This window comes from Protopterus annectens, chromosome 7.part0 (genome assembly GCF_019279795.1).
Source record: "Protopterus annectens isolate FY-2018-M chromosome 7.part0, PAN1.0, whole genome shotgun sequence".
Taxonomy (NCBI): Eukaryota; Metazoa; Chordata; order Ceratodontiformes; family Protopteridae; genus Protopterus; species Protopterus annectens.
This window is the reverse complement of record NC_056739.1, coordinates 1,346,327,329-1,346,348,560: the sequence shown is the minus strand read 5'-3', so window position 1 is coordinate 1,346,348,560 and position 21,232 is coordinate 1,346,327,329. Positions and strand designations below refer to the sequence as shown.

General features: G+C 45.6%; 1 protein-coding gene across 1 annotated transcript in view; it reads right to left on the bottom strand.

Annotated features, from left to right (window-relative positions):
• The window catches only part of KBTBD8 (kelch repeat and BTB domain containing 8), a 326,712-nt gene that overhangs the window by 95,835 nt on the left and 209,645 nt on the right, over positions 1–21,232 (bottom strand). The window lies entirely within an intron of this gene.

Sequence of the window (21,232 nt, the reverse complement as noted above, 5' to 3'; positions counted from 1 at the left end):
GAATGTTGACACCAAAGGCTCTTTAAGTACCACTGAAGTTCACTCAAATGCAGTCTGGCATATGGAATTAGAAGAATGCAGGGGGCCATGAACTCTAGAGCTTTCAGGATTTTCCTTGCAGATAACTGGGTTCTGGTGGCCAGTTGAGAGAAGTAGCCTGTAAGATAGGCTTGTTTTTATGGATTAAGGAATGCCATCTGGGATGCTGTGTCCAGGCTTGCTCCCAGGAATACAATTTTCTGACTGGGGACTACTTTGGATTTCTTTTTGTTTATAGTGTACCCCAGTGAGGTCAGGAGGTCCTTTACAAATATCTGGTGCTGCAACAGTTTTTCCTGTCTGCCTGAATCAGGCAGTCGTCCAAGTAGGGGTAAATTTGAATATTTCTTTGTCTGCAAAAAGCAATGGCTGGAGCTAGGCATTTTGTGAAAACTCTGGGAGCAGTGGATAAGCCAAAGGGAAGTGCAGAGAACTGATAATGCATAGATCCTGCCCTGAAACGTAGATATTTCCTGCAAGAGTCTCTGATTGGGATGTGCAGATAGGCCTCTTATGTCTAGGGTGGCTAACCAAGCATCTTTGGACAGCAAAGGAAGAAGCTGCTGGAGGGTGAGCATTTTGAATTTTGGTACCACCAGGAAGTTGTTTAGAATGGATAGATCTAAGATTGGGCACCAGGTGCCCTCTTTTCTGGGTACCAAAGAAAGTCTGGAATAGAAACCTTGGCCTATCTGTTCTGCAGGAACAGGATGAATTGCCCTCATGGAGAGCAGGGAATAAACTTGGTTTTGTGCCTCTGCCCACTGGCTTGGAGGAAGATCTGGGAACCCTTTTGGGGTTGACAGCGTGTGGAAATAACATTTGTACCCCTGGGACATAATGTTGAGGACCCATCGATCGTTGGTGATGGAGGCCCAGTTTCTTGCATGGGAGGCAAGTTTTCATCCTAGGAGTACAAGCAGGTGGGCAGAGGCAAGAGGTGGATTGGAGAAGTCATTGTGAATTATTTCCATAAGGGGGTGGCTTAGCATTCCCTGTTTCAGAAGTGGAGGTACTCCATTGCTTAGATCTCTGCATTCCCTGGCTCTGCTGTCTGGGGGGTCTGCTTCCCCTAGGTCTAGTCTGTGGCGGCCTTGAGGGGGCTGGAAAGGACCAATGTTTTGAAGGGCAATGCCTACTGAATCTCGGAGGCTGGACTTGCAAAAAGTCTTTAACTGTCTGCATAGACTTAGCTTTTTCTTCCATCTTTGTTAAAACTTCCTCTGCTTTGGTGCCAAATTGTCTTTGTTCAGTGGTGCGTCCAATAATTTTGATTGGACGCGGTCTGGCGTGGTCTGTTCCTTAAGCCAAGCGTGCCTTCTAAGTACAGAACCTGTGACTGTTGTCCTGCGGGATGCTTTTAGGGAGTCAAACCCACATTGCAGGGTATGCTTAGAAACTTGGCTTGCAGAATGCAAAACCTCCTGTAATTCTTTATTTTTCTGTACAGTCTGGGAGGCTAGATAATTTTTGTTTAATAAGTTCCATAGTATGTTGCTGGTACTTCAGCATGTTGAACTGACAATTTAATGCTCTAATGGCAAGAGTTGCAGAGGTGTATACTTTTTTACCCCATCTGTCTAAAGCTCAGGAATCCCTGTGCGAAGGGGTGGGATTCTTAGCTGCGGTTGCTTTTATTCCTTTAGGTCCTTGGGAAAGGACTTCTGGGTCAGCAGTAGGATTTTTGAAAAGGAATTTGTGTGAGTCAGGGACTCTAATACTTGTCAGGTTTCCAGGGAGCAGGAAGTAGAGTATCAGGAGTTAGACTGGATTCCATAAAATCATCCACAACATCCAGCACAGGAGGAATAGCTAAGGGTCAGTGCTGTGGCAAATCTAAAAATTCCCTGAGTCTCTTTTTGGACTGAGGATAATTCTGGCATTCCCAATGGAAATGTTCTCTCAAGGTATGTAAGGTTTCACCAAAAGAAAAATCCTCTGGAGGAGAGGCAGAAGGAATGGATTCCTCTGCATCCGATTCCTCATAAGCAGATAAGGGCATGTCTTCATAATCAGAAACCTCAGAGTCGGACTCTTGGTTGGATAAAGCTGCTGGGGACAAGTCTCTCTCTTTTTTTTTTTTTTTTTTTTTTTTTTTAGCAGGGGTAGGCTGACTTCCCCTAATCAGCATGATAAGGTCTTCCGCCATTTTAAACATTTGAGACAGAGGCATGGTAGCAGCCGCTTGAGGTTGGGTTGTCTGTTTTTTTAGGCGTGGTTCGTACCCTGAGCCTTAGAAACTCGGTAGTTTTAGAACTGAAGACGTGAAAGAAGTTGGTTTGTGTCAAATATCAGTAGTGCAAAGAATTTCCTTGGAAGCCGGTGCCGGCACAGTGGCTCCGGACCAAAGTAGAGACATCCACAGGTTCCGTAGTCAAAGAAGAGCCTCGCGGCATACCGGACTCCAGATGGGTCTTGGTAGTGGCCTGCAAATCCATAGAAGCGTTGCGAAAGCACCTCACTGAGTACCGGCAAACTGTCAACTAGCTTAACAGAAGCGTCATCAGTTTTGGACCTGTGCAGTCTGTCTTTATCCTTACTTTTTTTGGAAGATCGGTAGTCGGATGGCTTACCAAAGCCATTTCGGAATACGGAGATAGAGAGCGAAAGTATTTAGCTATGATAAGGGCCCGAAGTATAGTTCAGGTGTTGAACAAAGCACAAAACCGACAGCGAGGGACGTCGTGGTCTGGGCCTAAACAGGTGACGCAGTAAGAATGGAAATCTCTGTGGGGTATTTGCTTTCCACAGGCGAGAAAATTGTTAACTTTTTCTGACATCAGAGCAAGAAAAAAGGATCCCCAGTGGGGTACTTAGCTTTAGAAGACTTCAACTTCAATTTCGAAAACAAAAACTCAGCTAGCGGCTGATCGGCACTCGTACGAACTGCTTCTGCTTTGGGCTCCTCAGCAAGAAAGACTGATGCAATGGCATCAGCGGCTGCCTGTTTTTATACCACTGACTACCCAACGTCAGTCTTGGAGTGACAGCAACCGATTCAGAAATACTAAACCTCTGGTATTTGGGCCGACTGAGGGCTACCCCTGGCAGGATAACCCAAGTGTGATGACTGCAACATCTTGGCTTTCAGACAATTTACAAACTATATACTGGAACTGATGCAGACAGAGGATTACAGTCAGAAAAAAAAAATAATGAAGGCAATAGAAGAGGATTACGAAATACTGTCATATGGAGCAAAGGATCATGTGTTGCTATATAAAGCAGACATTTGTAAAAAGGGGAAGAATAAACTTGGCATGGACAGATTACAATAAAGCATCTGGCAGCATCCCAGATTCATGGATAAAGGAATGCTTACAGAAGTGTAAGATGCATCTTACATTGATCAATTAAATTACAGTCACCATGAAACCGTGGCAAACCACTCTGTAGTTAAGCCAAGACAAAGGGCAAATTATCATCCCAGGGATAAAAATTTTGAGGGGGATATTCCAGACTGGCTTTTTGTCACAGTTGCTGTCTTGCCATTTAACCAATAGGCCATGGTTACAATTTGGTTACCAGAAAATAGCCTTGTTTAATGATTTCTAATCTAGGATTTGTGGATGACTTAAAACTCTATAGTATACTCATAAGTTGAGAACACAATTTCAAGTGGTTACAACTTTCTTAGAGGACAGTGTCATTTGGTCTTAAATATGCAAAAGCAATGTTTAAAGCAGGAAAGTTGCAGTACCAAGAAGAAATCAATCTGGGACAGGAATGTGATACAAAGGAACTTGAGCAAGAGAGCATACAAAGGCTTGGAAACTGACAAAGGATAGTCAATAAACCAAGAACAAATACAAATAAAATTCAGTAAGGAATACTTCAGAAAGCTAAAACCAACACTGAAAAAAGCCTTGACATGCAAGAGTAAAGTCCTAGCTATAAACCAATTTGCTCTTCTCAGTCTAACTTATAGTTTTGGGGTGACTGGCCCCAAAATGTATTGGAGCAGTTGGACAGGGAAAAAAATGCTTTTCACTTATTTAATGTTGGTGTACACCAATTATACATTCCTCGTTCTGAAGGAGGTATGGGCCCTCCTCAAAACTGACTACAACAGTTGGGGACTGCATACATTTGACCTCGTCAGATCAAAAGCAGTGAAAGTTTTAACACATGAGAAGTCGTCTAAGAGGACTTCCCTGCTTAGTTTCACAGAAGCATGTGTGTCAAGCAGGAATGGAAATCTAACCAGAAGTAGAGAAAAATCAAGATAGCAACTGAATGTGACTAAACACAAAAGAAAGAACATAAGGAGAAGGATCAGATGAAAAGGAAAGGAATGTGAAAAGGGTACAAATACTGCAGCAAGTATACAGATCCCTGGAACAACCTCATGTCGACTAGGATTTGACATAGGAATGGTTAATCGATGATGAACTGAATCCAAAAGATAAAAGGTTAACAGTGGCAGCAGATGATACTTAACTACATACATGGTGGTTTGCAAAGCCCATCAAACAATCATATAAATGCAGTTCTGTAAAAAGAAAAAGGAACTGGAAAAAAGTTGTCCATCTTGTTGCTAGGTGTGATACACATGACAAAAGGCCTGTATACTGAAAGGCAGAATAATGTAGCAAGACTGTTGCAGTGAGTATTCTGCAAACACCAGACTGATGTAGTTGAAAAGCACCAGAACAATGAACCACAAAACATTGTACAGAATGAAGTTTATATCGCAGGTGATCACCCATTAGCAACAGTTCAAAAAACAGATGCAAAACACAAAAGTAGCATTGACCACAGTATCTTGTGTGCATGAAAGACAGTCAGAAAATACCAGGGTTTGCTGGCAGAAATTAGGGCAATATGTAAGGATACCTAGACAGTTCCAAAGTAGTAGATGCAGCAGGTCTAAAAAAAAATAATTTAGTCATACTTGGCTTTGGTACTGATACATGTAACTCTGCGTGAATTACAGAAGTCAATTCTGGTCAGATTGTGGATACTGCTAAGAGCACTTTTGGCTAACAGACAGACAATACTAACTTCATGAGCTGTAATCATACCCTGACTTAGGAATAGATCCATTCCTATTATATTAGAAACCCCAAAGACTTGGAGAAATTAAACCGGAGAAGGTCTTAGAGAGCAGTGTGTGCTATCTTTAGTTCTTTTTTGGCTGTCTTGTCACCAACACGCATGTTCCGTCAAGGAGCCAAAAACACAACCCAAATTCCAGCCTGCAAAGCCTCTAGGGAGTTAAGCAACTTTCCCCTGTTGTCAGCCTCTCAGAACCAAGGAGCCTAAAGCATTATTTAGGAGGCCCTCAAGCTGTGGTCCACCTTACAGATACAAACCTAAAAAGTCAGCATACCACTGTAATGCATGCCTTGGATCCTCCTACCTCAAGCCCACTTGAGGCATATGTTACAATGCGATCTGGTTCTGAAAGAAAAAGGGAAGTGATAGTCCATACTGCACCAGTGACCCTACCTGTATATGTATGGTTCTGAAGAGTATACTCTCACAACTGCATTACGGTGACCACAGCAGTCACTACTATCCTGTATGAGAGGGAGATTAAAGGAGCAACACTGGCTTGCTGCCTCTGTCCTGCAGTATCTACTTTAAAGTCCCACTTGTAGTGCTTGAACAAAATATGCACTTTTATCCATGTTGCTACCCCAAATACTCTAATACTCTTGAACCAATGCCAGTACATTTCTAAGCACTGTTGTGGTTGCAATTGCCTTGACAGAATGGGCTTGGATTGGCCCCTCTAAGTATTTCACACTGGATTTACAACAAAAGATGGTTTGTTAACCACCTTGACAGTAAGCGCTTGTACTCAAACCTGACCTGCCTGTCTGACATGAAAGAGATAAACAGCTGCTTATTCTCTTTAAATTCTCTGGTTCTTACCAAAAGATATCTTGGCTACACATGATCAAACAGGTGAAAATCTTTTGTTCTGGGGATTAGGATAGGTAGCTGAATAGTACAATCAAAAGATAAAGTTAACTAGAATATTTAGCTACCATTTGTAAACTGCCAATTCAGACACCACCTCATAGATGAATTAAGACTTGTTCAGTCTCTATGGACCATCATATATAGCTCTTTGCACATCAGTGACCAAAGCTTAAAGATTCTTCAGGCCAAGGTAATTGGGTCACCTCAAGGCAGGAATGTAACTGCCACTGAACAGACAGGCTTCAAAAGGACACGGTGTTAGGAAACTTACTTTAATTGTAAATGTTATAGTGGATTTATTGTGGCAATACTGACCCTTGATTTCCTGTCTACATCAGCTTGAGGGTGGTCGAAGTGACAGAGGTCTCAACACTACCCCCCCAGCCCAACAGACCATCTCCATCCAATGTCAGGTCATCACTGGTGTAAGAGTAGTCAGCCAGTGTAGTCATTAGTCTCTCTCAACTAAAGACTGCAAGTGTACTTCGCCCAAGGTCCAGGGTATGACCTGTCCAGATCTGGCCCAAACCTGTGTTAGAGGACATATTAGGGCACTTGGAGGAGGATCCAACAGGGGTGGAAGAAAGTGAACATGGCACCCAGTGTAACCCTAGGCATACATTAACAGACAGAGGGAATGGGGAGAAGGAAAGTACAGTTTTGTACCTACCATAAATGTAGACGTTTGAGTGTTCACCTTGCTGCAGTCATCACACTTGGGTTATCCTGCCGTCAGGCGGTCCCGCAGTCGGTCTGAGTTCCAAAGTCTTGGTCCGGCGTCGGTTGCTGTCGCTTCTTCCTTGACGTCAGTGCGCCAGGGGTATACAAGAGGCATCCAACGCCATTTCCTTCAGTTTTTCTTGCCCCAGATGTCAGGTGCCCCCAATAGGTAGGCAATATATATATATATATATATATATATATATATATATATATATATATATATATAGCTATATAAAAATAAAAAAATACTTTCAGGCACAAGCAAATACACCACAGAGGTTGTATAGGATAGAGTGGGTATAGATAAGTTCAGCTACTTCAGTGGGGATGGAGGGAGGGTAAACATCTACATTTATGGTAGGTAGAAAACTGTACTATGTTCATCGTGTTACCCTGCTGCAGTCATCACACTTGGGTTGAATCCCAAAGCTAAGGATGGGTGGTGGAGTTAAAAAGAAGTTATGTTCTTACCATAACGTTCCATGTGAATTGTTCATCTCGCCTTTGTTCTTACACACGGGTTCGGAGCCGATCCTCGGCTCCGAGTCAGTCGCATCACAAGCTCTGCATCTAAGAGAAGCTCGAGGCACATTCTATATCCCATGATCCTCCTCTGCTATCCCTCAGATCTAGTTTGCAAGAATCCAGAACGCACTACTAACCACTGCGTCTAACGCTCACGCAATCACACACTTGAACCTGAAACATATGAACTAAATACAGATGGGTGTATACCTAATGTGTCACCTACCAATTACTAGGTAGTGTAGATAACCCCGAGAAGACCAACCAGACACTAGTCGTACCAGTTCTTCCAGAACGCGCTGGGGGAAGGAGGGAGGGGATGTAAGAACAAAGGCGAGATGAACAATTCACATGGAACTTTATGGTAAGAACATAACTTCTTTATGTGAAATTGTTCGATCTCGCCATTTGTTCTTACACACGGGTAGCGTCCCTAGCTCCGTTACCCTGGCTGACTCACGGAAGAACGTTCCTGAGAACAGTGGAACCAAAGGATGCCCTGTCCTTGGAGGTCCTGTCCACTTTGTAGTGAGTAACAAAAGTATGAGGCTTAGCCCACGTCGCCGCCGCACAAATAGTATCCAACGGTAGATGAGCAGCATGGCCTAGAGAAGTAGAAACGGCCCTAGTAGAATGAGCCTTAGGCTTGAACGGAAGTGGTTGTTTTGAAGCTGAATAGACAAAATTTATGCAGTCCGAAAGCCATTTGGATAACATGCATTTTGTTACAGCCATGCCCTTCTTATTATCTGCGAATGAGACAAACAGTTGATCCGATTTCCTGCAATTCTTTGTTCTGTCCAGATAAAATCTCAGCTGCCTATGTACATCCAATTTGTGCAGCATGTATTCCAACTTGTTTGAATGGCTTTTGAAGAAGGTGGGAAGCTCTATAGATTGATTGATATTAAGCACAGAACATACCTTCAGGAGGAATGACGGATTAGTACGCAAGGAGACTCTGCCTGGATGGAAAACCATGTATGGTGGCCTACCGGACAAAGCCTGTAGCTCTGATATTCTATGAGCTGAAGTGAAAGCAATAAGAAAAAGAGTCTTCCAAGACAAATACTTAAGTGGACACATTGAAGCTGGTTCGAAGGGTGGTAACATAAGTTGGGATAACATCAAATTCAAGTTCCATGGAAAAAACGGATCCCGAATGGGTGGACGCAGGTGAAAGGTACCCTTCATGAAAGCTCTACAAAGTCTGTGGGACATAACTGTAGAGCCCCCTTCACCTACATGAAAGTTAGATATGGCAGCTAACTGTACTCTTATCGTGGATGTAGAGGCCCCTTCTTGAAAGAGTGTAGATAAAAATTCCAAGATTTTGTGTATCGAGGCCACGAAGGGATCTATACCTTGCCCTGATGCCCAACACGCAAAACGTTTCCATTTGCTCCTGTATAGTTTCCTGGTGGAAGCTTTGTGGGAAGAAACTAGAATGTGCTGTACTACTGGGGACAAAACATCCGACCTGGCTAAACTGGGAAACGGAGCAGCCAAGCTGTCAGTTTCAGGGACTGAAGAGATGGGTGAGGAACTCCCGACGAGTGAGTCAATAGGTCTGGCACTGGGTCCAGAATCCACGGTTCCTCCATCTGGTGGGTTCAAAGAAAGGGAAACCAGATCTATCGAGGCCAGAATGGTGCTATTAGAATGATCGTCCTTTCCAGACTCCTGGCTTTCTCTAGGAATTTGGGTATCAACGGAACAGGAGGAAATGCATATAGGAGACCCGGGGGCCAATCGTGCACCAGTGCATCCCTGGGGGCACCCCCCCCAGAGGGAGAAGTAGGGCAAAGTAGCTTCTGCATTTGGCATTTAAGGGGGATGCAAAAAGATCGCAGCGAGGCTGGCCCCATCTGCGGAAAATCCTCTCCGCCACTTGATTTTTGAGGGACCACTCGTGTGGCAACAGGATGGCTCTGCTCAACCTGTCCGCGATGACGGAGGACCCCGGGATGTGCATTGCTATCAGAAAGCGACCTGTGGACGCAGCCCATTGCCAAATTCTCAGGGCCTCTCTGTATAATGGGCAAGACCTGGTTCCACCCTGTTTGTTTATGTACCAGACCACTGACATATTGTTAGTCTGAACTGCCACTGTTCCTACACGTAGGGATTCGTGAAAGTGTTGCAACGCTAGAAACACTGCTGTCAACTCCAGGACATTGATGTGCAGATTGTACTCCATCTTGGACCATTCTTCCTTGGACCGTTCTCCCCTGAAAAAGGCCCCCCCACCCCATCAGGGAAGCGTCCGTGGTTATTGTGGCTGTAGGGCTTGGTAGTACAAACGGGCGACCTATCGTTAGATCTTGGCTGTTCAACCACCACTGAAGATCGCATTTGCAAGATTCTGTGATCAAGATGTCGTGTGATAAAGGAAGTTGTTCGAATGACCACTGTGCGAATAGCAGCCACTGGAGGACCCTCATGTGCATCTTGCCCAGAGGAACTGCAATAAGGGTAGCTGCCATCATGCCCAGGGCTTTCAGCACTTGCGCAGCAGAAACTTTCTTGTTCCGAAGAATAGGGACCTGATCCCCGAGGGCTGACACTCTTATCTGGGGAAGCATGTTCAGAGCTGTAGTAGTATCTAACTCCGCCCCTATGAATGAGACATGCTGTGAGGGCGATAAGGTAGATTTTTCAAAGTTGACCGAGATTCCTAAACGGGAACAAAGGTTGATTGTGTAGTCCCTGGCTTGTACAAGACGATGCTTGGTGGTGGCGGTGAGGAGCCAGTTGTCCAAATACGGAAACACCCGGAATCCTAGCCGCCTCAGGTGAGACGCCACTACTGCCATGCATTTGGTGAACACTCTGGGGGCTGAGGTGAGACCAAAGGGCAGAGCTCGAAATTGGAAATGACTGGCTCCCAGCCAGAAGCGCAGGTGATCTCTGGACGCTCTAGCCATTTTGATGTGGTAGTACGCATCCCTGAGATCTACAGAGCACATCCAATCTCCCTTCTGCAGAAAGGGAAGGATCGATTGTAGTGTGACCATCCGGAATTTTTCCTTCCTTACGAAGGTGTTGAGTTTGCTTAGGTCCAATATTGGCCTCCAGTCCCCTGTTTTCTTTGGAACTAAAAAGAACCTAGAGTAAGTTCCGGATCCTATCCGGTCCGCCAGGACTGGTTGGATTACTTTTTTCGAGCAGCTTTCTTATTTCTATGGCTGCTTGATCTCGCAGATTGGGTGGAACATCTGGAAATCTCTTTTGATCGGGGGGAATGGTTAATAATGGGATGTTGTATCCTCTGGTTATTATGCTTTTTACCCAAGAATCTGAAGTGAAATTTAGCCAGGCCTCTGGGTATAAAGCCAAGCGACCACCGACTGCCTCCACAGCAGGACAATCGGGCCTCCACTCAGGAGTACTGGAAGGGTTTCCCAGGGACGCTATCCCCGTCGCCCTGGTTCTGCAGACCCCCTCTGCCGCCTGGCGGCGTCTTCCATTTCTCCTCCCTCCTCTGCCTCTGGAGGGGGCATCACTCTGTGTGGACTGGAAAGATCCTCGAGTCTTTCAGAACCACATTTTTCCGCCTCTTTGCCCATTGGGGTACGGTCTGGTCGGGGCGGAAAAACGGACCCCTACGGCAGACAGGGTCTTACCTTCTTGCTCACACCGAGTGAGAGTCTCCTTTACTTTGGGTCCAAACAGGGTGGCACCATCAAAAGGGGCATTGGTAAAGGAAGACTTGAAGGCTTCCGCAAAGGAGCACAGGCACATCCAGGATTGTCTCCGCACAGACATCGCTGAAGCTGCAGCCCTACTCGAACCTTCGGCCGCATATGAAATGAGCCTCATTTACAAGTTTACTATCGAAGTGAGGGTGCTACGCTGTGCTGTTACCTTTTCCCGAGACAGCAGCATCTGTGTTACCCTGGAGAGCATCTCCCAGCTCCTTAAGGAGATCTCTCTGAAGTCGCGTAAAGTGCGTAAGGTAGTTCAGCGAACGCATGGAAAAAGTCTCTGAACTGAAAACGCGCTTCCCATACCTGTCCATAGTCCTAGAATCCTTGTTAGGAGGATGGACAGAGGAAGGTGCCTCTGACATTTCATTCTTCGTGGCTGCCGCTACCACCATAGCGTCAACTGGGACTCCTTTAGTAAGATAAGTCTTGTCCTGGGGGGCAGTGATATATTTATTCGGCCTCCGAGGGACTGGTTCCACTGAACCTGGAGTCTCCCACGCCCTTCGAGCTATTAACTCATCGAAGGGTGGGGTCACCCAGGAGGTAGAAGGTTGAGCCCCAAACGCCTTCAGCAACACCGATTCATCCTCAGTGGGAGCGAGACTCTGCCAATCACCCCTCTGCTTCAAGATCTCCAGGATGTCAGCAAATGAGACATCCTCAGAGGGGGACCGTGGGGACCCCTCTGACTCATCCAAATCGGTGTCCGATGTCAATGATTCCTGTGGGGAATCAATGTGCCTCCTCTTGCACAATTTCTTCCTTGGGACTTCATCAGAGGGGGCATCTGGTGAAGCTTCCGAGGAACAGGGGACACCCTCAGGGGCTGGCTGAGGAATTGGGTCTCTACGCTTGGCAGGGATCGCGGGTACCGAAACAGAACGTGGCCCTTTGGGGGAAGGAGAAGACGACTCCGATGAAGTAAATGTCTTTTCAGACAAGACCTTCCTATTGACATTGAAGGCACTGGAGCCCGGGGCCGAGGACCCCACCGCATCCGAAGAGCACTGTAGTTTCCCCGAAACTGGGACCACGGGCTCCGACCCAGAGGACGGAGCCGAGCTAATCTGTGCAGAGGCTCCGAGGGGAAGAGTCTGAACCGAAAGTTCGGTTAGACTCTCCGTCCTGGAACCTAGGAGAGACAGTCGGCTCCGTGACTCCTCGATGGGCTCTGAGGGAGTGGAGGTCAGTGGTGCCGATCGCACTAAGGAAGGCTTCGGCACAGAGGGCTCAACAATCACTGGTTCCTCTTCTCCCGGCTCCGAGGACTCGATGGGTCTCTAAGGAGGATCTGCCGGAGACACAGGGAGGGCTTCAAGTTTCGATACCAATTGGGATGAAACCGCAATGAGTTTGGAAAGAGCCGTGTTCTCCATGAGCTTCTGTACCACTCGATACACGTCGGTGTCAGATAACTGCCTGGAAGAACGGGTCAAAGGGGCCGAAGATGCCACCGAACGAAGGATCGAGGATGGAGGCACCTCCAACACCGGCTCCAAGACCTGGGCCTCTATCAGAGATAATCGCTCGATGCTCGGCCCAGAGGTCTGTGGAGCCGGCGACCAAACCTTAGTAGAGGTGCTCGGAGCAGATGACCTGGGCTCCGATACCTTCGAAGACTTCGACGCCTGATCAGCCTTCTCCAAGGCTTCTTGAAAGTCTGGCTTTAGCAAGCCCCTTTCAATTAACTTCCTGCGCCTTTCCATCATGACCCTTCCACTGAAGGAGTGACAAATAGAACAGTCCTCCTGCAGGTGGAGAGGGCCAAGACAGTAGATGCAGGAAGCATGATTGTCTGTGATGGACATTTTCTGTCCACACTGACATCTACTGAATCCAGACTTAGCTTTCTATGCCATGTCAAAACAAGCAACTAACTTGACCACTAACTTGACCAATAACTTGTAAAAATAGAGAGAAAATACACAGTCAAATATTAAGCACTATCTATCTATATGCAAATAGGTATGTATATATAAGAAACCAACGATTATATATGTATAAACAAACACTGCACACAAGACTAAATACTAAAGTGTTAGACTAAATACTAAAGTGTTAACTATAAGTATAGATATACAATCTAGAACTAAATTTGTGTTTACTGCTGTCAGAGCACTGACAGGTCTAAATAGGCCTCAGCCGAAAGTCGAAACACTAACTATGTAAATATATAAAAGGGAAGCCCCTATGAATAAACACACACACACAACTATTATTAATTATTAACTAAGATAACTAGCTTTAAAAAGCTCTAAATCTCAAAATATAGTGAAAATACAAAAGCTTTTACTTGGCCCGAGCTCTCCTCGACGCGATCTGTTGCAGCGGCAAACTAGATCTGAGGGATAGCAGAGGAGGATCAAGGGATATAGACTGTACCTCGAGCTTCTCTTAGATGCAGAGCTTGTGATGCGGCCGACTCGGAGCCGAGGATCGGCTCCGAACCTGTGTGTAAGAACAAACGGCGAGATCGAACAATTTCACATACAGGGTTAGAAGAAGCTAGTAGGCCCTGCAGAACTGCAGTGGCAAAACCAGCTCTAGTCTTAGAATGTAGAGGTAAGTGATAGTGTTTAGTGAAGGTGTGCACTGAACTCCAAGTTGCAGCTTCCAGAATATCCTTGGTTGGCACTCCCCTGAGAAAGGCTGCTGATGTAGCTGTAGCCCTGGTGGAGTGGGACCTAAATGTTAGCAGGTACCGGTTTCCCATGATGCGTGTATCAGAAACGTATGCAATGCCCTATCCATTTAGAAATGGTCTGTTTTGAGATAGCTTTTCCTTGTGATCCTGCAGCATAGGCTACAAAGAGCTGGTCAGATTTTCTGAAAGCCTTGGTTTTATCCAAGTAGTAACGTAATTGCTTGTGAATGCCCAAAGAGTGCAGGAGTCTTTCTTCTTTGTTCTGGGGATTTAGGAAGAAGGTGGGCAAATGAATGGTTTGGTTTAGGGCCACACTGGATACCACCTTTGGCATAAAGGAAGGGTTAGTTCGTAGAGAGACTCTGTCTTGATGAAAAATGAGGAAAGGCTCCACTGCCATTAGTGCCTGTAGCTCAGACTCTTCTAGCTAAGGTTATTGCTAGTAGCAGGGCAGTTTTCCAAGAAAGAAATTTTAAATCAGCTGAAAAAGCTGGTTCAAAAGGTGGCAGTGTAAACTTTTCCTCAACAAAGTTGAGATACTGAGTAGGTGTTGGTGCTCTCCTGGGCGATCTTATGTTCTTAGCCCCTCTGAGGTACTGTCTTAGGAGTGGATGTGAGAATAAAGAAGGATCCGTATTGTAATGAGCTGAAATTGCTGAGGCGTGGATCTTAACAGATGAAAAGGAAAGTCCTTTGTGCAACATCTCAGTTAAATATTGTAGAATCTGAGGAATGTTTGGATCAAGGGGATTTTGGCCTTTAGCCTGCTTCCAGGCGCAAAATCTTTTCCATTTGTCTGAATAGGTTTTCCTGGTGCTGGGCCGCCTGGCCTCCAGAATGACATCCATAACAGCTTTGGATAGCGGTGTTGGCTGGTTGTTAAGGTAATTTGCCATGCAGCCAGGTTTAAAGTCTTGAGCTGGCTGTGTAGAATCTGATTGTCTCGCTGGGTGAGCAGGTGAGGAATTTGTGGTAAAATCCATGGTAGGCCGTGGGCCATGTTCCTTAGAATTGGATACCAATGCGGGCGTGGCCAGTCTGGTGCAATGAGTATCATTTGTGGCCTCTCTAATCTGACTTTCAGCAGTACCTTTGCTAGAAGAGGCAGAGGCAGTGGAGGAAAGGCATACACTGTTAATGTTTTCCAAATGAATGAGAGGGCGTCCACTTTCCAAGCTTGTGGATGGAATGTCTTTGTGCAAAATTTTTGAAGTTGTAGTTTTGGGGGCTGGCAAACAGATCTATGTCTGGGCGTCCCCATTTTTGAGCTATCATTGCAAATACTTGTGGATCTAGTTTCCACTCGTGTGGATCCATGATGCTTCTGCTTAGGTCGTCTGCCAATGTGTTTTTCTTTCCTGGCAGGAATTGTGCTTGTAATTGAACCTGGTAAGACAGTGCTGTGTTCCACAAGGTCATTGCTTGCCTGCAGAGGGTAGGAATGTGTGCCCCCTTGCTTGTTTATGTACCACATTACTGTGGTATTGTCTGTCTTTATTATTAGTCGTCCTGGATGTAAGAGGTCCTTGAAGGCTGTTAGGGCATTCTGTACTGCTAGTATTTCTTTTTGATTGATATGCAGATGCCTTTGATCTGTAGTCCATTTGCCCTGAATGCACTGTCCTGCCATGTGTGCTCCCCAGGCATAGTCTGATGCATCTGTTGTCATAGTTTGCCTGGCTGTGGGTAAGGTGAAAGGCTGACCCTTGTTGAGGTGACATGCCTGTGCCCACCATAGAAACTCCTGTTGAAGGCAGGGAATGAGTGGTATCATTGTTTCCAAGCTGTGGCTGTGCTGAGTCCATACACTTTTCAGGTACCATTGTAATTTCCTCATATATGCAGTTTTGCAAGTGGTATTAGTATGCAAGATGCCATGAATCCCAAGGCCTGCAGAATTTTTCTTGCAGGGAGTTGAGTCTTTGTTGCCATTATTTTAAAATATTGAGTCAGCTGTTGTTGCTTGTCTGGCGCGAGAAGCCATCTGGGGCCGTTGTATTCAAGCTGGCACCCAGGAATATTATGTTTTGTGAGGGCACTAGTTTTGTTTACTGTGTACCCTAGGCAACTTAGGTGTTTGACAAATGCCAGATGCTTTAAAAGAATGTCCTTGCTTTCTGCTTGAATAAGGCAGTCGTCCAGGTATGGGTATATTTGAATTCCTCTTTGTCTGCAGTATGCAATTACTGGTGCAAGGCATTTTGTGAAGACCCTGGGCGCAGTAGATAAGCCAAAGGGCAGTGCAGAGAATTGATAATGCGTTGAACCTGCAATGAAGCGGAGGTATCTTCTGCAATTTTGTCTGACAGGGACATGCAGGTATGCCTCCTTGAGGTCCAAAGTTACTAGCCAAGCATTCTTGCCCAGCATGGGAAGAAGCTGCTGTAGTGTTAGCATCTTGAATTTTGGTACTTGCAGATAGGTGTTCAGAACTGAAAGATCCAGAATGGGTATCCATGCTTTGTCCTTTCTTGGGACTAGGAAGAGTCTCGAGTAAAATCCTTGTCCTTGCTCCTGTGCAGGTACCTGTTGAATGTCTCTCATGTCCATGAGATCTGTAATTTGTTTTTGTGCCTCTGCCCATTGATTTGGTGGCAGGTTTGGCATTCCTTTTATCCTTGGTAAGGTATGAAAGTGGAATCTGTATCCTTGAGAGACAATGTTTAGAACCCATTTGTCTTTTGTGATGATGTGCCAGTTGTCTGCAAAAAATGCTAATTTTCCTCCCAGGGGGGCTGCCAGGAGAGATTTGCTTGGTAGTTTGAGGACTGAGTCATTGTATTTGTCTTCTGCTAGCTTGGGGCCGGTCTTCTCCTCCTTTCTGGGTAGCAGAACCCCATTGGCGAGGTCTGTAAGGGCCTTGAGACTGACCTCTGCCCCTTGGACGTCTGTATTTGCCCCTCTGTGATCTATCAGAAGCTGGAAAGGACCAGTTTTTTGTTGGCCAATTTCTGCTGAAATGAGGGGGTTGTACCTGCAAAAAATCCGTGACCGTTTGCACAGACTTTGCCTTATCCTCCATTTTCTTTAAAACCTCTTCTGCTTTGACACCAAATAATACATCCTGCTGTAAAGGTGCATCCAATAATTTTGCTTTAACATGATCAGGAAGGGTTTGTTCTTTTAACCAAGCATGTCTACATATGACAGAGCCAGTAACAGCTGCTCTACAGGAAGCTTCCAATGAATCAAATCTGCATTGTAAAGTATGTTTGCCCACCTGTTCAGTTGCATGCAACAGATCCTGCATTTCCTTGAATTCAGACTGTTCAGAATGTGTGCTCATTTTTTGTTTTAACTGAGACATTAGGAATTGCTGATATTTCAACATGTGAAACTGACAATTTAATGCCCTCATAGCCAGAGTTGCTGAGGTGTATATTTTCTTTCCCCATCTATCTAGGGCTCTGGAATCCCTTTCAGAGGACACAGGAATTTTATCCATAGAAGCTTTAGCTGCGTTAGGACCCTGGGAAATTGTTTCTGGGTCAGCCACAGGGTTTTTATAAAAGGAATTTGTACGAGTCAGGTACTCTGTAGTATCTGTCAGGTTTGGCTGGAGCAGGAGGTAGAGAGTCTGGATTTAAACTAGACTCCAAGTAAACATCATCCACAATATCTAAAACAGGAGGGATAGCAAGAGGTCTGTGCTTGGGTAGTAAAAGGAACTCTCGGAGCCTTTTCTTAGAATCAGAGTAGTCCTGGCCTTCCCAGTGGAAATGTTCCCTCATGGTATGTAAGGTTTCCCCACAGGAGTAGTCTTCAGGGGGAGATGCTGAGGGAATAGAGTCTTCAGCATTAGAGTATTCATAAGGTGGAAAGGTGCAATCCTGTTCCTCAGAAGAGTCTGAGGAAATTGAAACCTGGTCAGAGGAAGCATAATCCTCCTCTTGTCTTGGTCTTTTATCAGGAGGGGGATGGGAACACCTGATTAGGGTAATCAAATCTTCAGCCATCTTAAGCACCTGTTTCTTGTGCATGGGGCCTTGAACTGTAGACTGATGTACAGTTTTCTTAGGTTTTAAAGGAGTTTTAAGCTTGGCATAACATTTAATGGTGAGTGTAGTCGGTCTGAAGACACCTTCTGCAACCGAAGGTGTTTCCACTGCACCGGGGTCTACTTCTGCTCCGGTGTCGGAAGATGGCTACTTTGGCCTAGTAGGCTCCGCTTGGGAATCCGCAACTATCTGGGGTTCCAGTTCTGCGGTAGTCAGGGGCTGTGTAGACGCCTCACTGAAAACCAGAGAACCAGCGACAGGCCCAGCAGAGGCCTTGGAGTCTGGCTTGTTCCTAGGCTGCCTGTCCTTATCCTTGCGATTTTTACGTATGCCGGTCGTCGGCTGCTCCGACGGCATGATATAATTAAATTTCCTACCAAAGTAATGCCGTGCGAAGTCAAAACGGCGTTTGATAGTTCGTTTATTAAACCTAGCACAAAATCGAAAACCTGTGACGTCGTGGTCTGGGCCTAGGCAAGGAATACAATAGGAATGGAAGTCCTTATGAGGTATTTGCTTCCCACAAGAAATGCAATTGTTAACTTTTTCTGACGTCGGACTGAGGCAAGAAAATGTTCCCCAACGGGGTACTTAGCTTTATTGAAGACTTCGGACTAAAATTCAAATCGAAAATCGCAGGTGTCGGCCGACCGGCACTTGCAAACTGCTTCTGCTTCGGGCATCGCACGGCAAGAAACACTGAAGAAAATGGCGTTGGATGCCTCTTATATGCCCCTGGCACACTGACGTCAGGGAAGAAGCGACAGCAACCGACGCTGGACCAAGACTTTGGAATTCGGGCCGACTGCGGGACCGCCTGACGGCAGGATAACCCAAGTGTGATGACTGCAGCAGGGTAACACGATGAACATCAGGAGATGAGCAGGATTCAGAGAACACATCATCCACAATATCTAACACAGGCGGAATAGCCAGGGGCCTGTGCTGAGGCAACAAAAGGAAGTCCCTGAGACTTTTCTTGGATTCTGAATAATCCTGACTTTCCTAATGGAAATGCTCCCTCATGGTATGTAAAGTTTCCCCAAAAGAGTAATCCTCAGGAGAAGAGGCTGAAGGGATAGATTCTTCAGCATCAGAGTCCTCATAGGGGGGTAGAGAGTATCCCTGGTCTGAAGAGGAATCAGAGGAAATGGAAACCTGGTCAGAGGAATCATAGTCTGTATCCTGCCTAGGCCTTTTCTCAGGAGGGGGATGGGAACCCCTGATTAGAGTAATGAGGTCTTCGGCCATTTTAAGCATCTGTTTCTTATGCATAGAGGACTGTCCAGGAGAATGCTTAACTTGCTTCTTTGTCTTTAATGGTGTTTTTGTCTTGGCTGTAGCTTTAATGGTAAGTTGTGAAGGTCTGAAAAAGTACAGTTTTGTACCTACCATAAATGTAGATGTCCGATAGGAATGCATCTGCAGTCATTACAAATGGGTTGTCCTGTCGTCAGGCAGCCCTTCGGTCGGCCGGATTCCAAAGTCTGGGTCTGGCCTCGGCTGGTGTCGCACTTCACCGGACGTCATAGCTGCAGTTATTCGGGTATAAAGGCATCAGCCGACGCCATTTTCCTCAGTGTTTCTTGCCCCAGATGCCAGGTGCCCTCTTGGAAGGCTAAATTTGGATAAATGCCAATGATTCCAAATAGTAGAGAGCAAACACAAAAAATAAGCATGTATGTACATATATACAAACAAATACACCATAATAGATTCCCCCCCAAGCTAGCTGAAGGCTGGCAAATACCCAAGGAGTACCTCAGAGGGGAAGGTGGGTGGGTAATCCTGACTGCAGATGCATTCCTATCGGACATCTACATTTATGGTAGGTACAAAACTGTACTATGTCCTTCAAGGATGCATCTGCAGTCATTACAAATGGGTAGAATACCATAGCTAAACAAGGGAGGAGGAAAGAGTAGAGATTATGGTGTAGCTAGGATCCCTTGCAAAACAGCAGTGGCAAAACCTGCTCGGGATCTAGAGTATAAAGGTAAATTGTAATGCTTGGCAAATGTATGCACGGAGGTCCAAGTAGCAGCCTCTATAATGTCCTTGGTAGCCACTCCTCGTAAGAAAGTTGTGGTAGTGGCTGTAGCCCTTGTGGAGTGAGGCCTGATGTTCTCTGGGGTTTTCTTTCCATGGTAGGAGTAACAAAATCTAATGCAATTTCCTATCCATTTGGAGATTGTCTGTTTTGAAATTGGTTTTCCTTCCTTTCCTGTGGCATATGCTACCAGAAGCTGGTCAGTTTTTCTATTGGACTTAGTCCTGTCCAGGTAGTAGCGTAACTGTCTGTGTACATCCAAGGTATGCAAAGTCTTTCTCCCTGTTCTGTGGGTTTGGGAAGAATGTAGGTAGGTGGATAGCCTGATTTAATGACACTCTGGATACCACCTTAGGCATAAATGTAGGATTTGTTCTCATGGACACTCTATCTTGATGGAAGATCAGGAAGGGTTGCACTGCCATTAATGCCTGTAGTTCAGAGACCCTTCTTGCTGAAGTTATTGCCAGCAGGAAAGCAGTCTTCCAGGATAAGAATTGTAATTCTGCTGTTGCTGCTGGTTCGAAAGGAGGAAGTGTCAATTTTTCTAGCACAAAGTTCAAGTCCCATGCTGGCAATGGTGGTTTCCTGGGAGGTTTTACATTTTTAATTCCTCTCAGAAACTGTCTGAGCAGGGGATGAGAGAAGACAGGAGGATCCAAGCTGTATTGTGCTGAAATAGCTGATGCATGTATCTTGATGGAAGAATAGGACAGGCCTGTGTGGAAGAGCTCTGCCAAGTACTCTAGGATGTTGGCCATGTTTACCAGAGTCACATTCTCCCTTTGCAGTACTCCAAATGAGATATCTTTTCCATTTTGCTGCATAATTCTTTCTTGTTGAAGGTCTGCGAGCCTCCAGGATTATGTCTTTAACCCTTTGGGATAAATTTGGGTTATTTTCTGTTATGTAATGTTCCAGGCAGTTAGCTGCAGAGTTTTCAGGTTTGGATGCAGGATGTTGTAGTTGTTCTGTGTTAACAGTAATGGGATTAGGGGTAGTGTCCATATTTGTTCCCGTGACATGCTCCTCAGCAATGGGTACCAATGTTGGCTTGGCCAGTCTGGAGCTATCAGGATGATCCTTGGACGGTCCTCTTTGATCTTCAGAAGCACCTTGTGCATCAAAGGAAGTGGTGGAAATGCGTATGCTGTCAGGTTTTTCCAACTGAAAGATAGGGAGTCCACCTTCCAAGCAAGTGGGTGGTACGCCCTTGTGCAGAATTTCTTTAGCTGGTGATTGAATGGGGATGCAAACAAGTCTATTTGTGGTAATCCCCATTCCCTTGTGATGGCTTTGAAGATGTCCGGATGAAGCATCCATTCGTGGGCATCTGTGGTTGTTCTGCTTAATATGTCTGCTAGAATGTTTTCTTTTCCCGGTACAAAAATTGCTTGTAACTGAATGTTGTAGCTCAGGGCCACATCCCATAGGTCCAGTGCCAGCCGGCATAGAGGATATGAATGGGTGCCTCCCTGTTTGTTGATGTACCACATAACTGTGGTGGTTGTCTGTCCTTATCATCAACTGACCTTCTTGGAGAAATGGTCTGAATGACTGGATTGCCAATTTTACTGCCAGCATTTCCTTTAGATTTATGTGTAGGCGCAGC